At 38.3% G+C, this 21524-nt stretch overlaps 1 pseudogene; it reads left to right on the forward strand.

Annotated features, from left to right (window-relative positions):
* Positions 1–16591: 16591 nt before the first annotated feature.
* LOC119510539 lies at positions 16592–21003 on the forward strand (annotated as a pseudogene).
* Positions 21004–21524: the final 521 nt, after the last annotated feature.

Here is a 21524-nt window from a genome sequence, read left to right on the forward strand (position 1 = left end):
TTAAAGGTCAAATAAGTCTGAGAAGTGTATGTGTGGGGTTACTATATTGGAGAGGGGAAAGTGGGTGGAGGACACTTTATTGTAATAGAAAGGAAAGATGCAGGTAATAGAGTATGTGGTGGTGCCTGAGAGATTAGAAATATCCACGTTTAATCAAATCTCAAATTATAAAATATAACAAGGAGACCCCAGAGCTCCTTGAATTACAGAAACCTATTTTGAATTGTAGACAACAGTTTTCCTTTAGGAAAAGAGGTGACACAATAAATAGACTTGGTGGAAATTTTTACTATTCTTATGATCTTATCTCCAAGCATGCTTTCCTGTCTATGATGCCGAATGTCTTAGTGCACTCACTTCCCAATGGAGACATCACTATATATTCCATAATATCTTGTCAGATATGATTTATTTCTACAAACTCATTGAGGAATTTCTATCCTCTGATAAAAAAGAAAATCAAGGTATATTAATAAAGAAAATCAAGGTATATTAAGTCTATAATTTAGAAATAAGTAAACCATCTGTTGTGAATCCAGTACTTGCTAAAAGAGAGAATCTCCTTTGGGCTGTAAAAAATTGAACCTGATCATCTGAAAAATATAGAACATTGGCCAAATTTCCCTAAAAATGGTATTAAGTATGTATTCCTTTTGAAAATTCCTTGATATTAAAAATTATTAAGTGTAGAGATCAAAGCATGCATGTCCTGAACCTTTATCCTTTATTATTTAATTTAGTTTGAAGCAGTAGCAATATATATTTAGAGTTAAATGTTTGTAGGGTACTGTATTAGATGCTAAGGATACTAGGGAATACAAAACAGTAAATTTACATGGAACTCACTTTCAAAGGACTCATTAACTTAATTGAGACAAGTTAACTGGTGGGTGGATGGATGGATGGATGGATGGATGGATAGATGGATAAATGGATGGACATAGTAACGAATGGGTGGACAGACAGATAAAACACAAGTTAACATTATAGTTTATATCAATAATTTTAAAGGCATTAGGGCTTTAGGAATTAATAGATGGACCCAGTCATTGAGAAATCAATCAAAGTAAGCCTCATCAAAAGGTGGTGGCTGCTATGCAAGATTCCTTTTCATTGCCATTCTAGTTCTAACGATATGCACTACGGTCCAGACAGCATCGAAGTTCTTTGCAAGCTTATTGGCCCTGACCATCCTTTAAAACCAGTTTTCCCCTGGAAAGCAATATTAGTGTAATGGTTATGAAGATGGGCTTGAGAATAAGACAAACTCGGTTGAGTAAAAACCCACCATTTACTACGTTCTGGGGACATAGGTTATTTAAATTTCCCTAAACCTTAGTTTATAGGTAGGTAACAGAGATAATCATTACAAATTTCAAAAATTGCTGTGACTTTTAAAGGAAATAAAGCCTGCAACACACTTAGCACAGTGTTTTGATATAATAAATACCAATAAATCATGATATATAATTATTAGTCCACCATCCCTGTTGGATTTTTTCTTTTGCCATATTTAACACTTGACATATTAATTCCATTGTGATACTTTAGTAACAATACTTCAGTAATAATTCTTATTATCAACCTCAGTTATACTGCCTCAGACTGAGGTAAACACTCTCCCAATTTTTGCTCCTTTACAAATGATATCAGAGTTCAGCATTCCCACTATGTTTCTCTCCCCATCTCCACAAAGAGCAATCAGAGAAGAGGAAATGGATGTGAGGAGAAAAGGGGGATTGAACATGCATGAAATATTCAAGGAAAATGCACAGATTGTTTTAAATGTCGATTTTTTTTTAATATAGGGAGCACCTGGAAATAAGAGGAAATTGTGAGGTGTGAAGACCTTGAGTGGCAGGTTAATGGGTCAGAGCATAATTCTGAAAAAAACAGAGGAGCTATAGCCAGGAAAGTAAGAGCGAAGGAAAAATTTCTCAACTATCAAAAATCCAACTACTGTGGTAAAACCTTAGGTGAAAATTGTAACTACAGGAATCATTTCAAACTTCCCACTCCAATCCTTCAATAATTAGCAGAGTACAGTGAGAGGCCATACATTAACTGAACCATTCCTTATACCCTTCCATGATTAGGTCAACTGTCTCTAATATATGTTCTCATAGTATAATATGCCTCTCATCCATGGCAGTGATCACAGTTGTAATTTGACTTTTATAGTGTGATTATCTGATTTATGTCTATCTCCTCACAAGTATTAGCTCCATAGGAAAGGAACTGTGCATATGTTTGCTTACCATTATATTTGTAGGGCCTATTTCAGTGCCTGAGATGTAGTACAAGATCAGTAAACATTTCTTGAATAAATGAATGCATATATGGATGGGTAGGTGAATAGGCACATGAGAAAAATGAAAAAAATCATCAATCATCTTAGTTTGGTGCATGCTGAATTTGAATTTGAGATGTTTAAGGCCCTTTCCCTATTCCTGGTCTATGAGTTGCAAAAATAACTACAAAATAACTGTCTTCCTTTGCAAATGGCATAGCTATCCATAGCTTGGTGAAGCTTACCACATGAGATGCCTCTCTGGAACACAGTAAAGTTTAAGTTATTAAGCATCCATGGGCAGCTAGGGCCCTGTACAAACATTCTAACTCTAACCTTTAAACAACAATTTTCCTTCTTAATAAAATACAGATAACTTTCCCATTACAAAACTGCTGAACACTGTTTTTCCAATTCATCAAAGTGTAAAGCTAGTCTATACACAAATCAATTCAGGGGGTGTGCAGAGGGGAGGAAAGGCAAACAAAAGACAAAAATATCCATTAAAAGTGCAAAGTGCAGTAATGATTAGGAGCCTATACAAACACCAGCTTTACAAATGGCAGCAACCAAATTTCTGAGTAATCCTCTCTAAAGTAGGTCAAGGCAGAAAGGATTAGCTGAAGGTGAATGGACAGTAGTATGGCCTTATCAATTGCCCTCAGTATGCTTCAGACATTCCAAAGTGTCAAAGTGGTTTGGTCTGATTGTTTGTGCCAAGGATTGTCTTGTCAGAAATTCAATTCACGTAAGCGGAGAAACCAAATAAACTTATACTTCTCAAGGACTAGCTTTGTTTGACAAAAGCAGCATATATACTGCAGATTTCAACAATGGGTGGTGTTATATCCTAATATTGATATTGCCAGTTTATTTGCATGAAATTGACTCATTTAACAACAAGTCCCCAAACTCCCCTGATATCATTCAATATATTGTTTGGTGGGTTTCATTTTACTTAAATGTGGTAGTCAAATTTTGTTTTGTTTTAAAATCTGGTGGAATCAAGTTAGGGAGGTATCATTAAATCAGGGAACTAGGTCAGATACAGTCAGTTTATCTCTAACTAGCACAGAGAAGGTAAGCTCCAAGAACTAGTACTTGGCATGAGGCTAAAAAATGCCCAGGAGGAGAGGGGTTCACTCTGGAGGGAGCAGATGCTGGTGTTGAGGGAGGTGTCACTCTGGCAGGCTAACCTCAAGAGTACAAAGGTTATGGTACAAAATGAAGCAGCCTAGGCTGGGAATGGCCAGTGTGGTAAGGCAGTGGTTCATCACAGATGAGAGCAGTATGATAAAGAGGGATCCAACAGAAAAAAGTACTCATGAATCCCCAAAAGAAGGCAGTTAACATTAAATATGGTAGCTTTGGCAAGACTACAATCATAACAAGCATTTTCCTTCTTCCCTTCCTTCAGGTACTAGGGATGTAATAATGAGTTAAGCAAATGTGGTTCCTGCCCTCACAGATCTTAAAATCAAATGGGGGAGATAGGCATTTCACATAAGCATGCATAATGGATGCATTATTGTAAACTATGGTTAATTCTAAGAATCAAAAGCCGATGGCACTGAGCTTATAAGTGTGATAAAGGATCCTGAACTAGTCTGGTGAGTATGATGAAGACCCACTTCTCTAAAGGAAGACACCTGTGAACTGAGGTCTGAAGCATTAGCAGGAAAATGGGGGTGACGAGGCATTTCTGGCAAACTCCAAAGCACTAAAATGGGAGATAATTGTACATTAGAGGAATGAACAGAAAGCCAAGGCAGGTAGATCACAGAAGGCAAGGGGGTTTGGAGTTAAAAGTAGGAACCATGTTATGCAAGATCTTATGAGTCCTGTTAAGAATTTTGGTCTTTACTCTAAGAGCATTGGGAAGATAGTGAATGTTTTAAATGGAATGATGGCATATTTGCATTGTGTTTTTAAAAAGATTACTCCAAAACATGGAAAAGTATCATGGGTGATGATGATAGTGGAGGAGAAATGAAATTATGCAGGGAACCACTTAGAAAGTGGTTCTTGTTTATTTGTTTTCTAAATAAGAAACAATGGCAGCCTGGATTAGGGGGCTGTGCCAGTTTGAATGTATTGTGTCCCCCAAACGCCATTATCTTTGATGTAGTCTTGTGGGGCAGATGTTTTGGTGCTGATTAGATTTTCTTGGAATGTGCTCCACCCAGCTGTGGTGATGACTCTGATGAGATATTCCCACGGAGGCATGGCTCCACCCATTCAGGGTGGGACTTGATCAGTGGAGCCATATAAATGAGCTGACTCAAAGAGAAGGAACTCAGTGCACCTGTGAGTGACATTTTGCAGAGAAGCAAGCTTGCTAGAGAGGAACATCCTGGGAGAAAGCTATTTTGAAACCAGAACTTTGGAGCAGACACCAGCCACGTGCCTTCCCGGCTAACAGAGGTTTTCCGGATGCCATTGGCCATCCTCCAGTGAAGGTACCCGATTACTGATGTGTTACCTTGGACACTTTATGGACTTAAGACTGTAACTGTATAGCCAGATAAACACCCTTTTTATAAAAGCCAATCCATCTCTAGTGTTTTGCATTCCGCAGCATTAGCAAACTAGAACAGGGGCTAAAGGAGGATATATGATGGAGAGAGGAGAATTACAGGAGATAAGATGAACAAGCATTGGTAACGGATTGAATGTGATGTGTGGGTGGTTGATGGAAAGATAAATAACAAAAGAAAATGCTTTAACTTCTCATTGCAGGACTGACTGGATAGTAGTATGACTTACTGAAATAATAAAACTAGAAGACCAGGTGGAGAGGAGGATTGAGCTCACTCTTAGACATTTAAATTTGAGTTCCTTAGAGACATCCTAGGAAAAGTGTAGTAAAGATAGTTGGATATTTAAGTCTGAAACTCAGAGTAGAGATCTGTACTAGTCACATAAATCTGGGAGTCATTTGCAAACAGGTGATAATTGATGATAAAGCCTTTGGTGGGTAATAGAAGAGAGCACAAAGAGAGGAAAGGAAAGTGCTTAGAAGCAAGACATTTAGACATTTAGTGGTTAGGAAGAAGAAGGAATCAAAAAAAAAAAAAAAAAAAAAGACTGAAAACAACAGCCAGAAGGATAGAAAAGTAGTCAAGAGAATGGTGTTAAATATCCAGGAATCGATGGAAGACAGTATTTCAAAAGAAGGGAATGATCAAAAGTATTGAATGCTGATAAGAAATCAAGTAAGATGAGGATTGAAAAATGTTCACTTAACAGTAACATGATGCCACTGGTGACTACAAAGAAATTTTTAGTGGAATTTTCGTGGTTGTATTGTTGTTTTCTATCCAAATCAATGAACCTCTTTCTCTCTGGATCAACAAAACCCCTGTCTTGACTGACTAATGAATTAACTAAAATTTTCAGCAGGAAACAGGTTTTAAATGAAGAAGATAGGAAGCAGCTGAGGGATGTTAGGGAGATACACTATGGAGATACTCTAGGAAGCTTGTTAAAAATTCAGATACCTGAAAAATGGCACAGTAGGAAGTTCTGCAGATTGTTTCCCCCCATCAGAAAAATAAATGAGCTGGAAAAAGGGATTGGCATTTACCAGGCATTAACCCTAAAACTAGATCAGACATTTAGAACTATGGAAGTGTCAGATGAAGCTGGAAGCTCAGCTTTTGTTAAGTGAAAGGTGAAAGTGCACATTAGTGACCAGCCCGCACTCCTCTGATTAACCTCCATTCCTCCAGAGGCAGCAGCTGTGAAAACATCAGTGACCATGGAAAGGCTGCCAGGATTGCTGGAGCAGCTGACTGGGTCCAGCAAAGGTAGATGAAACCCTGTTCTCCAACAGTTGGGGTTGAAGGTTGAGGTCAGTCTAGGGGATCCCTGAGGACCTAGCATTGATATTGGCCTTCATTTCAGTTTGGCCTTCATTTCAGTTTGGCCTGTGGGCAGTAGAAGCTCTGGCCTCCCACCACCATCCACTAGGACATAATGAGTCAGTGTACCATCTGGATTTTTTTCCCCTCTGTGTGTGTGTATTTCTTGGTCTGGCATATCTCTAAATGTCCAGCACAGATTATGGCTTCAGTTTTGGTCTCAATTCAACTCTCTCAGCAGTAGGAGCTTCTTGTCTCACACCTCATCTACCTGAATGTAAAGAGCCAGCACACCATGTGTGAGTATGCACATGCTTATGTGGTTGGGTTTCCTGTTTCTATTTTTTGTGCTGTTTGGTCTGGTGGATCCCTAAGGAACCACAGCAGTTACCAGCCTCAGTTTTGATCTTCTTAGCAGCAGCGGCTTCAGGCCTTACATTAGCATCTACCAGGACATAAAGTGAGTTCACCTTTCATTTTGTTTTGTTTGTTTTCTTTCACTTTGTGTGTGTGTGTGTGTGTGTGTGTGTGTGTGTGTGTGTGTGGTGGTGGTGGTGGTGGTTTTGTTGTTGTTGTTGTTGTTGTTTGTTTGTTTGTTTGGGTTTTTTTTTGTCTGGCAGATTCCTGAAGGATCAGCATGGTTGCTGGGCTTGGTTTTGGTATCTACCAAGAGACTTGGAGAGTCAGTATACTTTTACAAAAATAAATGGTGTCTTTTTATTGTTATTATTCTGGCAGACTGAGGAGTGGGAGAACTAGATTCCAGAGTTAACACAACATAATACTCAGAATGTCCAGTTCTCAACAACAACAAAAATATTACAAAGCTCTCAAGGAAACAGGAAAGTATGGCTCTGTTATAGGAAAAAATAATTGGATGGAAACTATTCGAGGAAGCTCAGTCTCTGGAATTACTAATCAGATTAATGAGCTAAAGGAAAATATGGACAAAGAACTAAAAGAAATCAGAAAAAGAATATATTAAAAAAATAAGAATTTATGAAATGAGATGGAAATTATAATGAATAATCAAATGGAAATTTTGGACCTGAAAATTACAATAAATGAAAAATTCAACAGAAGGATTCAACAGCAGATTGGAAGAGGCAGAAGAAAGAATCAGTGAACTTGAAGGGAAGACAATTGAAACTTTCCAGGCTGAGAAGTAGAAAGAAAAAATAATAGGGGGAAAAAAAAAACAAAGAACAGAGCCTGAGGAACCTGTGGAACATGATTAACTATACCAATATACATATCATAGGAGACCCAGAAGGAGAAGAGAGATATAAAGCAGGCAGAAAAAATATTCAAAGAAATAATGGCTAAAAACTTCCTAAATCTGATGAAAGATATTAATACAGAAATCCAAGAAACACAACAAACATTAAGCAGGATGAGCCCAAAGAGATCAAGACCAATATACATTATTATCAAACTGTCAAATACCAAGGACATTGACAGAATCTTTACAAGAGAGGAGTGGTACATGATATAAAAGGGATCCTTAATAAGGATAATATTCAATTTCTCATCAGAAATCATGGAGACCAGAAGGGAGTGGGATAACATATTTAAAGTATTGAAAGAAAAATAAATGCTATCCAAGGATAATATATACAGAAAAACTGTCCTTCAAAAATAATGGGGGGAAACTAAGATGGCGGCTAGGTGAGACAGGGCAAAAAAACACCTCCATGAAAAACACTAGATAAAAACCAGAAAGTGACCCAGAATACTGGTTACAGTGATGTGCCAGCTGGACAAGGTCTCCTAGATCCAGAGGGGCCCTATACTTGGTGAAACCAGGAGTCTGCATTCTGAAATGAGTGAGTAAGCTGGCTGGAAGACCAGCAGCCACACGGCAGTCTGGGGAAGCCAGGGTTTGGCGTTTGGAGACCGATGGGCTCTTTTAAAAAAAAAAAGGGAGGGGGGAAACCCAGGAGCAGCTGCAGTTGCGATAGTGGGAACCATGCAGTAAAACACAGCAAGAGGGGACTGGGCTGGCCTCTCGGTGTCTGGCCTGGAAGATTACCTGCTGCAGATACCCTCGGGGCCAGGGAAATGGAGGGGAGAGCCGGAAGCAGAAAGAAACCCCGCGGCTAGCAGCTGGCTCCCCAGAGGGCTGGATAAACTCCTGCCTGGGGCCGTGTCCACAGCCCAGAGCCCTGCCAGTTGTCCCGGAGCTGGAAAGGAAGAACTGTGTGAGGAGGAGGGCATTGAGACACCCCATTCAGCCATCTTTGTATCAGGCTGAAAGCGCCCCTCTATGGCCCGGTGGCCTGGGGCTTCCCTTGAGGGATGGTGCACACTGGTGATGTAGCACAGCATTCTCTCGGCAGAGGCCCTGGAGGATTACGGCTGGGAGGGGGGATCCACTCAGAGAACCCAGGGACACTACGCCAAGTCTGGTGGTTTGTGGGACAGTGAGAGAGAGGGTCTGGGGCTGAAATGAAATGATGGCTTAGACTCTTGCAGCGGCCTTGAATCTCTGGGAACATGGGGGATTTGAATATTAAAACTGTCCTTCCTCCCTGGCCACCCGGACACATGCCCCACATTCAGGGCGGATGGCTCCAGCAACACACCCAAACTGTGTTCTCCAACTGAACCCCACAAGAATAATTTCCCTACACACTGTGGGGACAAAGTGGAGAACTGACTTGTGGGGTATAGGTGACTCACAGACGCCATCTGCTGGTTAGTTAGAGAAAGTGTAGGCCACCAAACTGTGTTTTGGTGTTTCTGAAAAATTAGATTGATATTTTTTTTTCACAACTTGAAAGAACCCTATCAAGCAAAGCAAATGCCAAGAGGCCAAAAAGAACAGAAAATCTTAATGCATATGATAAAACCAGACGATATGGAGAATCCAACTCCAAACACACAAATCAAGATACCTGAAGAGACACAGTACCTGGCAAAATTAATCAAAGAACTACAATTGAGGAATGAAAACATAGCAAAGGATTTAAAGGACATCAAGAAGACCACAGCCCAGGATATAAGTGCCATAAAGAAGACCCTAGAAGAGCATAAAGAAGACATTGCAAGAGTAAATAAAAAAATAGAAGATTTTATGGAAATAAAAGAAACTGTTGGCCAAATTAAAAAGACTCTAGATATTCACAATACAAGACTAGAGGAAGTTGAACAACTTCTCAATGTCCTAGAACAGAAAATGAAAGAACAAAAGAAAGAATGGAGAAAAAAATCGAAAAAATTGAAATGGATCTCAGGGAAATGATAGATAAAATAAAACGTCCAAACTTAAGACTCATTGGTGTCCCAGAAGGGGAAGAGAAGGGTAAAGGTCTAGAAAGAGTATTCAAAGAAATTGTTGGGGAAAACTTCCCCAACCTTATACACAATATAAATACACAAAACATAAATGCCCAGCGAACTCCAAATAGAATAAATCCAAATAAACCCACTCTGAGACATATTCTGATCAGACTCTCAAATACTGAAGAGAAGGAGCAAGTTCTGAAAGCAGCAAGAGAAAAGCAATTCACCACATACAAAGGAAACAACATAAGACTAAGTTGTGGCTACTCAGCAGCCACCATGGAGGCAAGAAGGCAGTGGCATGACATATTTAAAATTGTGAGAGAGAAAAATTTCCAACCAAGAATACTTTATCCAGCAAAACTCTCCTTCAAATTTAAGGGAGAGCTTAAATTTTTCACAGACAAACAAATGCTGAGAGACTTTGCCAATAAAAGACCTGTCCTACTTCAGATATTGAAGGGAGCCCTACCAACAGAGAAACAAAGAAAGGAGAAAGGGATATAGAGAATTTTAACAGACATATACAGTACCTTACATCCCAAATCACCAGGACACTCATTTTTCTCTAGTGATCATGGATCTTTCTCCAGAAGGGACCATAAGCTGGGACATAAAACAAGCCTCAAGAAATTTAAAAAAAAAAAAAAATTGAATATACTCAAAACACATTCTCCAACCACAATGGAATACAAATAGAAGTCAATAATTTTTGAACTGTGACTCCACTATTTACTTCCTACATGATATAAAATACACAAACTCTAATGACAAATCAGTGGTTTTGAACTCAATGCAAAATATGTAATTTTAGACAACTAAATAAAGGTGGGGGATGGAGGAGTATAGGAACATAGTTTATATGTCCTATTGAAGTAAAAGTGGTATGAAAGTAAAGATTGTTATGGATTTAAGAGGTTAATTTTAAGCCCCACAGTAAGCACAGAGAAATTATCAGAGAATATAACCATAGAGATGAAAAGTAGAGTTTGGGTTAAGAGAAATGGGGGAAGGGGCAACAGGGAGTTAAGAAATGAGTATAGGGTTGCTGTTTGAGGTGAAGGGAAATTTCTAGTAATGGATGGTGGGAAAGAGCATTACAACATTCTAAATGTGATTAATCCCACTAATGGAAGGCTAGGAGGGGGTAGAATGGGAAGATTTAGGCTGTATATATGTTTCCACAACTGGAAAAAAAAAAAAAAAAAAAGAGTCTAAATAGATGACAATTGAATGCCAAGGATGAACTTTGATGGGATTGGAGGGTGGAGGACAGGTGGCTCAAAGGGACACAGTTGAGACATAAGAAAAAGGAAATATAGAATGTAAACTTTGTGTCATTGTTGAATCTCTTGTACTTCTTAGCTGCGCTTAAAGGGATTGCATAAAAGAATGTTCTTGTTCATGGGAAGTATATACGTGAATTATAGTGTATGTTCAAGGATGTGTGCAGCTAGCTCTCATATGTTCAGAAGACAGAGCAACAGATGATGGATGATAGATAGGGAGGGAGGGAGGGAAAGAAATAGCGATGTGACAGCATGTTAAATTTGGTGGATTGAGCTATCGGGGGAGGGGGATCAGGGTATGATGGAATTCTGTGTATGGGGCTAGTATTGTTTTTGCAACTGTTCCTATAACTTTGAATTTATTTTAAAATAAAAAAAAATAATGGGGGAATTAAAACATTTCCAGATAAATAAAAGCTGGGAGTTCATTATTCCTAGACCCACCTTACAAGAAATGCTAAAGGGAGTCATTCATGTTGAAAGGAAAGAACACTAGAGAGTAATGCAAAGCTATATGAAGAAATGAAGACTTCTGGTATGGGTAAATAAATATATGGATAAATACAAATCTCTTTATTATTGCATTTTTTATTTGTAATGCTGTCTTTTACTTTTCAAATGCCTTAAAATTCAAGCACAAACTCTTTTTACTGGGCACAGAATGTACAAAAATGTAATCTGTGACTACAATATAAAGAGGGACAGAAGGATATATGAATAGAGTATGTTCAGGCTATTGAAAATAAGTTGGTATTAATATAAACTAAATTGTAATAGATTTAGGATGTTCTGGTAGTTTGAAGCTTTATGTACCCCAGAGAAACACGTTCTTAAAACCTATTCCATTTCTTTGTGTGTGAATCCATTTTATATAGGATTTTTGATGACGTTACTTCAGGTAAGGTATGACCCACCACAATCAGGATGAGTGTTAATCCTGTTACCAGAATTCTTTATAAGTGTAATGAAATTCAAGCAGAGAGAAAGTCGCAGAGAGAGCAGCCAGAGCTGCACATCAACAAAAACCTGAAGAAAGGGAGAAATGAGGAAATGCCACCATGTCCCTTACCATGTGGCAAGCCAAGGACCAAGAATCACCAACAGCCAGCCCAAGAATGCCACAGTCTATGGGAAGAAAGCATTGTCTGGATGATGCCTTGATTTGGACTTTTCCTGAGCCTCAAACAAATTCCCATGGTTAAACCCGATCCATTTCATGGTATTTGCTTGAACAGCCCAGGAAACATAAAAGATTTTGGTACAAGGAGAGTTGGGTGCTGCTGTTGCAAATAGAAAAATGTGGAAATGGCTTTGGAATTGGGTAATGGGAAGCAGCAGAAAGAATTCTGAGGTGCTTGACAGAAAAAGCCTAGAATATTTTGAAGGGACTGTTGGTAAAAATATAGATGCAAAAGGCACTTCCAATGAGGTCTTAGACAGAAATTATGAAAGTGTCACTGGAAATTGGAGGAAAGGTGAACCTTGTTTAAAAGTGGCATAGAACTTAGCAAAATTTAGTTCTGATGTTGGATGGAAGGCAGAACTTGAAAGTGATGAACTTGGATACTTAGCTGAGGAGATTTCCAAGCTAAATGTGGAAAGACAGCCTGGTTTCTCCTTGCAATTTATAATATAATGCAAAAGGAAAGGGATGCCCTGAAAACTAAACTCCTGAGCACAAAGAAACCAGAAATCGATGGTTTGGAAAATTCAGAGCTTCTGGAAAGTGAATTTCCAGAGAAGAGTAGTCCATGTAGAGGTTTAACTGAACAGGGAACCAGTCAGCCATTTCATGGGAAGTCAAGATTGGAAATGCAGTTGTGCAGGAAAGATCTGTGAAAAGCTCTATTGTCTAATGGTTTGAACCCCCATGAACTACATGCAAAACCAACACGTTTTTTTGCAAGATTTATATGAGTAGAACTACTGCTGGCCTGGACTAACAAGGACAGAGAAGGGACAAATTGAAGGAAGAATGGCTTCAAAGGCAAAACCATGGAAGCTGAGGTCTGGAGGAGATCTCAGGCCAAGAGAGCAGGCCCACCCTGTAGAAAGGCTGGTCTACCCTTCTGTTTGGAGGGCAAAGGCCTTCTGTGTTGTTGTTCAGGGAGTGTTCAGAGATGGTAGGTCCTTTGCCCTGGCATTTTCAGAGGGCCTGGCTGACACCCAAATGCTCTGAAAGGGTGGCTCTGTTGCTCTAGGATTTGAGGACAACCTGGCTGACATCATGATGATCAGAGAAGGTAGAGGCCTCATTGCATTTGAGGAGAGTATGGCCACTGTGCAAGCATATGGAAGAGGTGGGCTGCCACTCCATCAGGCCCAAAGGACAAAATGTTGTCCATGGATGACTCTCAGATCTTGAAATCTAATGGAGATTTCCCTGCAGGGGTTCAGAAATGTTTGGGACCTATGACTCTTGATTTCCTTCCAATTACTCCCTATTGGAATGGGAATGTCTATCCCATGCCTGTCCCTCCAGTGTATACTGGAAGTAGATAACCTGTTTTCTAGATTTCACAGGTCCACAGACAGAGGGGAATTGGGTAATGGGTAGCAGCAGGAAGGACCAACAGGTCCCAGGACAGAGACACCCACAGCCAATTTTTACTTAGAATTGTTACTGAAATGACTTAAGGCTTTTGGATTGTTCTGATGGAATGAATATATTTTGCATCTAGAAATGACACGTCAGTTTGCGTTCCAGAGGGTATAGTGGTTTAAAGTTGAATGTACTCCCAAAAAACATGTTCTTAAATCTAATCCATTCCTGTGGGTATGAACCCATCGTAAGTACAGACTTTTGAAGAGGTTACTGCCGTTAACATGTGGTCCACTTCAATCAGAATGGGTCTTAATCCTATTACGGGAGTCCTTTATAAGTGGAATGAAATTCAGACAGAGGGAGAGAAAGCCACAGAGGGAGCAGCCAGAAGCTGAACATCAACAAAACCCAGGAGAGAAGGGAAAGACTAGGAGACATTGCCATGTGCTTTGCCATGTGACAAGCTAAGGACCAAGAATTGCCGGCAGCCAGCCCAAGAATGCCACAGTCTTCAGGAAGAAAGCCTTGCCTTGAGGATGCCTTGAATTTGTACTTTTTCCCAGCTCAAACCATGAGTGAATAAATTCCCATTGTTTAACCCTACCTATTTCATGGTATTTGAGCAGCCTAGGAAACTAAATAGGTGTTAAAGGTAATCCTCATGGTAATCAAAAGAAAATATCTAAGAAATTTACACAAAAGGAAGTAAGTGATTCAAAACTGTTCATTATAAAAGATCATCATAACAAAAAGGAAGATAGTAATGAAGGAAAGAAGAGACAAGAAAGGTATAAGACCTACATAATACAATTAGCAAAATGGCAGAAGTAAATCTTGCCTTATCAGTAATCATCTTAAATGCACATCGATTAAACTCCAATCAAAAGACAGACATTGGCAGAAAGGATAAAGAAGCATGACCCAACTCTATGCTATTTACCAGGGACTCATCTTAGATTCAAAGACACAAAAAAGTTGAAAATAAAAGGATGGAAAATATTCCATATAAATTATAATCTAATGAGAGCTGGGATGGCTATACTAATATCAGAAAAAACAGATTCTAAATCAAAAACTAGTTCAAGAGGCATAGAAGGATATTTATTAAATGATCAACTCAACAAGAAGATACAATAGTTATAAACGTGCACGCATTTTACAACAGAAAGCAAGCATTGACAGAATTGAAGGAAGAAATAGAAAATTTTAAAATAATAGTTGGAGATTTCAACTTTTAATACTGGATAGAACATCTAGTCAGATCAACAAGGAAATGGAAGATCTGAACACTATAAATGAACTATATCTAACACATTTATAAAATATGTCACCCAATAATAGCAGAATATAGACTCTTTTCAAGTGCACATGAATCATTCTCCAGGACAGAGCATTTGTGATGGTGCAAGAGAAGCATAAGTAAATTATAAAATATTTAAATAATTCAAAGTAAATTCTCTAACCATGATGGAGTGAAGTTAGAAACTGATAGAAAGAAATTGGAAAATTTATAATTATGTGTAAATTAAACAGCACTCGCTTAAACAACCAATGCGTTAAAGAAGAAATTACAAGGGAAATTAGAAAATATTTACAGATGAATGTATATGAAGGCATAACATACCAAAATGTATGGGATGCAGTGAAGGCAGTATTCAGAGGGAAATTTAGGCTATGAACACCCATATTGAAAAGGAAGACAGATCTCAAATTGATAACTTAACTTCACATCTTGAGGAAATAGAAAAAGAGGAACAATGTAAACTCAAAGTTATTAAGAAGAAAGGAAATAAGATTAGAGTGGTGATAGAGAAAAGAAAAAGCACTTGAGAGTATCAACAAAACAAAAAGTGGTTCTTTGAAAAAAATCAACAAAATTGACAAATGCTCAGCCAGACTGACAAAGAAAATAAGAGAAAAGATGCAAAATAAATCAAGTCAGAAATGAAAATGATGATATTGCTACTGACCTTAGGGAAATAACAAGGATTTTAAGAGAATACTATGAACAATTTCACACCAACAAATTAGACAATCAAGATGAAATGGAAAAATTCCTCAAAATACACAAATTACATACATTGACTCAAGAAGAAATAGAAAATCTCAACAAACCTATAGCAAGTTGAAGATTGAATCAGTAATCAAAAACCTTCCACCAAAGAAAAGTCCAGGATCAGATGGCTTCACTGGTGACTTCTACCCAATATTTGAAGAAATAGTAATACTAATCCTTCTCAAACTCTTCCAAAGAATTCAAGCGTAGGAAACACTTCTTTCTATGAAGTCAGCATTACTATGATAGAGTCCTCCCAAGAAAAGAAAATTACAGACCAATTTCCCTTATGAATATAAGTGTGAATATTCTTAAATTACTAACAAAATGACTCCAATGGCATATTATACATCCCAGCAATGCAAGGGTGGTGAGACATATGAGAATCAATAAATACTACATATAGAGAATGAGGGAAGAAAACCACAAGATTATCTCAAAAATGCTGAAAAAGCATTCGGAAAAATGCAGCATCCTTTCTTGATCCGAACACTCAGAAAAGCTGTAGGGAACTTTCTCAATATGATAAAGACCATTTATGAAAAACCCACAGTTAACATCATACTCCATGGTGAAAGATTTAAAGCTTTCCCCCTAAGATCAGGAATGAGACAAGGATGCCCACTTTGACCAGGCTACTCAATATTATATTATTATATTAGATGTTCTTGCCAGAGCAATTGGGGAATTTAAAAAAAAAAAAAAAAAAAGAAAGAAACAAAAGAAATAAAAAGTATTAAAAGCTATCCGAATTGGAAAGAAAGATGTAAAACTATCTCTATTTTCAGATGACATGATCTTACATATAGAAAACCCAAAGTAATCCACAAGAAAGCTAATAGAGCTAATAAACAAATTCAGCAAAGTGGCAGGGTAGAAGATCAAGCACAAAAATCAATTGTGGGTTGTGAGGGCCTGGGCTGGGCAGGGCAGGGCAGGTCTGGCCACCTGGGAGCTCAGCCTGTGGCCTCGACCTTCCCCCTCCCCTAGAAAGCCCAGTCTGCCTTAAGAGGCCAGGGTGGCGGTGGTGGGGATGGGGGACATGGCTGTCCAGTGAGGAACATGGACAAAAGAGGGAAAAACAAGCAACCATCTCTTCACAGCCCCAAGGTTGCCCACCTCCCTATGGGTATTTCAGGAATCTCAAGGTAGCATTTGAAGCCATACTTCAATGGTCTCCAAAGATAACTTCATATCTATATAATATAACAGAAACATTCAGAAAATATTAGGCAAATAAAAGTGTGGAGTATATTAAGCAAGATGAACATCTCTGGAAGCAGTTGTGGATGTCCCAGTTCTGCAGTTATATCTAATGACTTTAAGGAACTTAGAACAAAACTGAAAGAATATCATTATAAGAAGTATAAGGTTTATAAATAAAAGAAACCAAGCTGAAAAAGGAACAAATTTTAGATGCACAAAGACTAGAAGAATTTTTCACCAAAAATCAACAGCTTATACAGCAAAAGAAAGTTCTTCATGAAACCGTTAAAGTCTTAGAAGATTGGATAAGAGCAGGGTTATGTGATCACTGTGCAGTAATTGAAGCACATATACAGAAAAAACAGCAAGAGTTTAAAAATATCCAGCAGCAGAGCCTTAAACTTATCACAGAGCTTATGAATGGAAATAATACTCTACAGGAAGAAAATAAAAAGCTTTCTAAACAACTGTAGCAGAAAATTGTGAATGATCAACATCATTAAGCAACTGACCCTGAATCTGAGGAAAATGATATTCCAGATTCACCAAAACAGCTTTTTCATTTTCTGGAATTAAGAGGCTTTAAAGAAAGGAGAACCTCTATGTCCAATATGTAGAACAAACACACACTAAATTGGAGCATTCTGCTTGTACAAATGAGAAAAGTTCCAAAGTCTTCAACTCTTTCATAACATAACCCTAATGAAAGTGAAATTCTAGTAGCTAACACTGTGATCAGTCTTCCTTGATTAAAACACATGGAATGAACAGTTATCCCACTGATAAATCATCTTTTAATTTAGCTACAGTAGATACAGAAGAATCTGAATCTCTAGATCCCATGAGTCCTCTTGGGAAAGCGCTCTACCACTGTCTAGAAGATCACAAGAAACAGCCTTTTGAAGAATCTACAAGAAATAATGAAGATGGTTTAAGATTTTCAGACTCTACTTCCAAGACTCCTCCCTAAGAAGAATTGACCACTTGGGTATCATCTCCTGTATTTGGAGCTACCTCTAATGTGAAAAGTAGTTTAGGTTTAAATACAAGCTTGTCACCTTCTCTTTTAGAGAATGGGAGAAAAAAAACTACCCAAAAAACAGCCACTTTTAGCAACACTTCTGTGCTGGTTTGAATGTATTAGGTCCCCCCAAATGCCATTTTCTTTGATGTACTCTTGTGTGGGCAGACGTATCCGTGTTCATTAGATTGTAATTCTTTGAGTGCTTCAGTGGAGATGCGCCCCACTCAACTGTGGGTGATGACTCCGACTGGATAATTTCCATGGAGGTGTTACCCCACCCATTCAGGGTAGATCTAAATTAAATCACTGGAGCCATATAAATGAGCTGACAAACAGAAGGAACTCAGTGCAGCTGTGAGTGACATTTTGAAGAGCAAATGAGAGTGACATTTTGAAGAGGAGCTACAGCCAAGGGGGACACTTTGAAGAATGCACAGAAGCTGAGAGAGTAGCTGCAAATGAGAGACAGTTTGAAGATGGCTGTTGAAAGCAGACTCTTGCTCCGGAGAAGATAAGAGAGGACAAACACCCCAAGAGCAACTAAGAGTGACATTTTTGAGGAACTGCAGCCTAGAGAGGAATGTCCTGAAAGAAAGCCATTTTGAAACCAGAACTTTGGAGCAGACACCAACCAGGTACCTTCCCAGCTAACAGAGATTTTCCGGACACCATTGGCCATTCTCCAGTGAAGGTACCATTTGTTGATGGACACTTTATGGCCTTAAGACTGTAACTTTGTAACCAAATAAACCCCCTTTTATAAAAGCCATTCCATTTCTGGTGTTTTGCATTCCAGCAACATTAGCAAACTAGAACAACTTCTAATTCCAGATCAGAGAAAACTAGATCAAAATCTGAAAATAGCATCTTTTTCACACATCATAATCTTGAGTCTGAATAAACATGACCATTAGCCAATTATCTTCTAAAAAGCAGATGCTTATAAATAAAAATATTAATGAGTCCAGAGATGCACAGGAGAGTTCTGAACATGTTACTGATAAATATTTGGTGCCTCTGAAACCATTGGGAGGCAGAATATCCAAAAGGAAGAAAACTGAAGAAGAAAGTGACCATGAAGTAAATTGCCCCCAAGCCTTTTTTGACTAAAAAAAAAAGCTTTTCCTTTCCAATGGAGAGTAATTTTTCCATCAGTGGAGACTATGTGATGGATAAGCCCCTGGATCTGTCTGATCAGTTTTCAACTATTCAACATCAAGGGAAAAGTCAAGGAAGTGAGACCTCTAAAAATAGATTTAGGCAAATTACTCTTTTTTTTTGTTTTTGTTTTTTTTGTTTTTTTAAATCTTCATTTTATTGAGATATATTCACATACCACACAGTCATACAAAACAAATCGTACATTTGATTGTTCACAGTACCATTACATAGTTGTACATTCATCACCTAAATCAATCCCTGACACCTTCATTAGCACACACACAAAAATAACAAGAATAATAATTAAAGTGAAAAAGAGCAATTGAAGTAGAAAAGAACACTGGGTACCTTTGTCTATTTGTTTGTTTGTTTCCTTCCCCTATTTTTCTACTCATCCATCCATAAACTAGACAAAGGGGATTGTGGTCCTTATGGCTTTCCCAATCCCATCGTCACCCCTCATAAGGTACATTTGCACACAATTGTCTTTGAGATTCGTGGGTCCTGGGTTGTAGTTTGATAGTTTCAGGTATCTACCAGCAGCTACCCCAATTCATTAGAACCTAAAAAGGTTGTCTAAATTGTGCATAAGAGTGCCCACCAGAGTGACCTCTCGGCTCCTTTTGGAATCTCTCTGCCACTGAAGCTTATTTCATTTCCTTTCACATCCCCTTTTGGTCAAGAAGATGTTCTCCGTCCCATGATGCCGGGTCTACATTCCTCCCCGGGAGTCATATTCCACGTTGCCGGGGAGATTCACTCCCCTGGGTGTCTGATCCCACATAGGGGGGAGGGCAATGATTTCACCTTTCAAGTTGGCTTAGGTAGAGAGAGAGGGCCACATCTGAGCAACAAAGAGGCATTCGGGAGGAGGCTCTTAGGCACAATTACAGGGAGGCCTAGCCTCTCCTTTAGGCAAATGACTCTTCATGAAGCTTTGAACCCCATTCCAAAAGGTTCTTCCTCAAGTTGAAAGGCCTTGAATGGGAGCTGCATGTTAACCAAAGTTTCTCCAGAGGATCCCTTGTGCAAGAATGCATCCTCCAGTCCTTGAGTAAATCCTCTCCAGATAATCAAACACCATTACAAATAAAAGAAGAAAATCCTTGTGGGAATACTATGGATAAAAGATTCACAATATGTGTTGCTTGCTGTCCCTGATTCCTATCGCAAATGATAGGCATGTCACGTCTTTACTGATTCCCATCGCAAAGGATGGGAACATCCTGCTTTGCTATGTTCCAGCACCCTGCACTTACCACTCTTAGTTTAGCATTCACAATGGGCTTTCTTTTTTGTAAACTTGCAGCACTGCCTTCCCTCACGTCCCTCCTCTTGTTTTTCAGTAATAAATACTGGAGAAACTGTGGCTTGAGAGGACACTCCCTTTGAGCTGTTCTCGCTTTCGCAACTTGTGGTTTCGCCTCAAGTTATTTCGCTGGGTCACCATGGGTTTGGCTGGTTCAGCTCCCACAGATCCTATCTTCAAAATCCCTCTATGTCCATGTGAAAGTTTGGAGACAGAGAATCTTTTTGATGACATGAAGGATGCTGGTTCTCGCGAGCCAATAAAAATGAAAACCAGGTCAGTTCAAGAATCATGTGAATTTGCATCAGTTCTTCAGTTAAATCCATGTAGAAGTGCTAAAACAAAGTCTCTATAAAACAATGAAGACATATCTTTTGAAAATATCCTGTGGAGTATAGATCCAGGAGCAGACTTTTCTCAGTATGAAATGAATATTACTGTAATAGATACAAAGGATGACATTCAGTCAAAATTAAGAGAGACAGTAGACATGAACTGTACATTGGTTAGTGAAATTGTGCTTTTAAAAATGAGGAAGCAAGAGCAGAAAGAAAGAAGTACAAATGGAGAAAGAAAAATAAATGACAGCTTGGAAAATATGTTTGAGTGGACAACACATGAAGAATATGAATCCTGTTTGGCAGATAGTTTCCCCCAAGTAGCAGAAGAAAAGGAGGAATTGTCAGTAGCCACAAACACCCATGATGATAAACATGATAAAGTCAAACAGAAAGCATTTGTGGAGCCATATTTTAAAGTGATGAAAGAGAGACTAGCCTACACAATTTTCCTCATTTTGAGGAAAACCACCTCAATGGGTTGGAAGAAAGAAGAGAGAAGAAAATACTTGGTTATATACGTAAGGTATGTGAAATTGTTACATTAAGGAAGATTTCGATCCTTGTCCTCATCCAAAAAGACAGCAGCCTTACAATGCTATTTGTTTCTCCAAAAGGGAAGGAGCAGAAAACATAGATGTAAGCAAAAACTTCAGGACAAAGGACAAATTTTTCCTTGTTAGTCATTTATAGTTAAAGTTGGTGTTAAACCTGAATTTTTTTTATCTTCTGTAAACTGCTTTATAAATCAATTTTCTATTGAAAATGTTTTTAAATGGCCTTTAGCAACCACACAATTATTTAAAATGTAGATGAGTTCATGTTGGATTCTCTTGCTTTTCAACCTTTAAAACAATCAGGTGTCTTCATTTTGCATCAAATTTAAGAGGCATTTATTTACTTTATTTGGTAATACCTAATTACAATTTTGAAAATGATTAAAAAATCAATTGTGTCTCTATACACAAGCAGTGAACAATCCAGAGGAAATTGAGAAAGCAATTCCATTTACAATTAAAAGAATAAAATATCTAAGAATAAATTTAATCAATGTTATAAAAGACTTATACCCTGAAAACTGCAAAACATTGCTGAAAGTAATTAAAGAACACTTAAATAAATTGCAAAACATCTCATGTTCATGCACTTCCTATAAAA

Source organism: Choloepus didactylus, chromosome 15 (genome assembly GCF_015220235.1).
Source record: "Choloepus didactylus isolate mChoDid1 chromosome 15, mChoDid1.pri, whole genome shotgun sequence".
NCBI classification, from domain to species: Eukaryota; Metazoa; Chordata; class Mammalia; order Pilosa; family Megalonychidae; genus Choloepus; species Choloepus didactylus.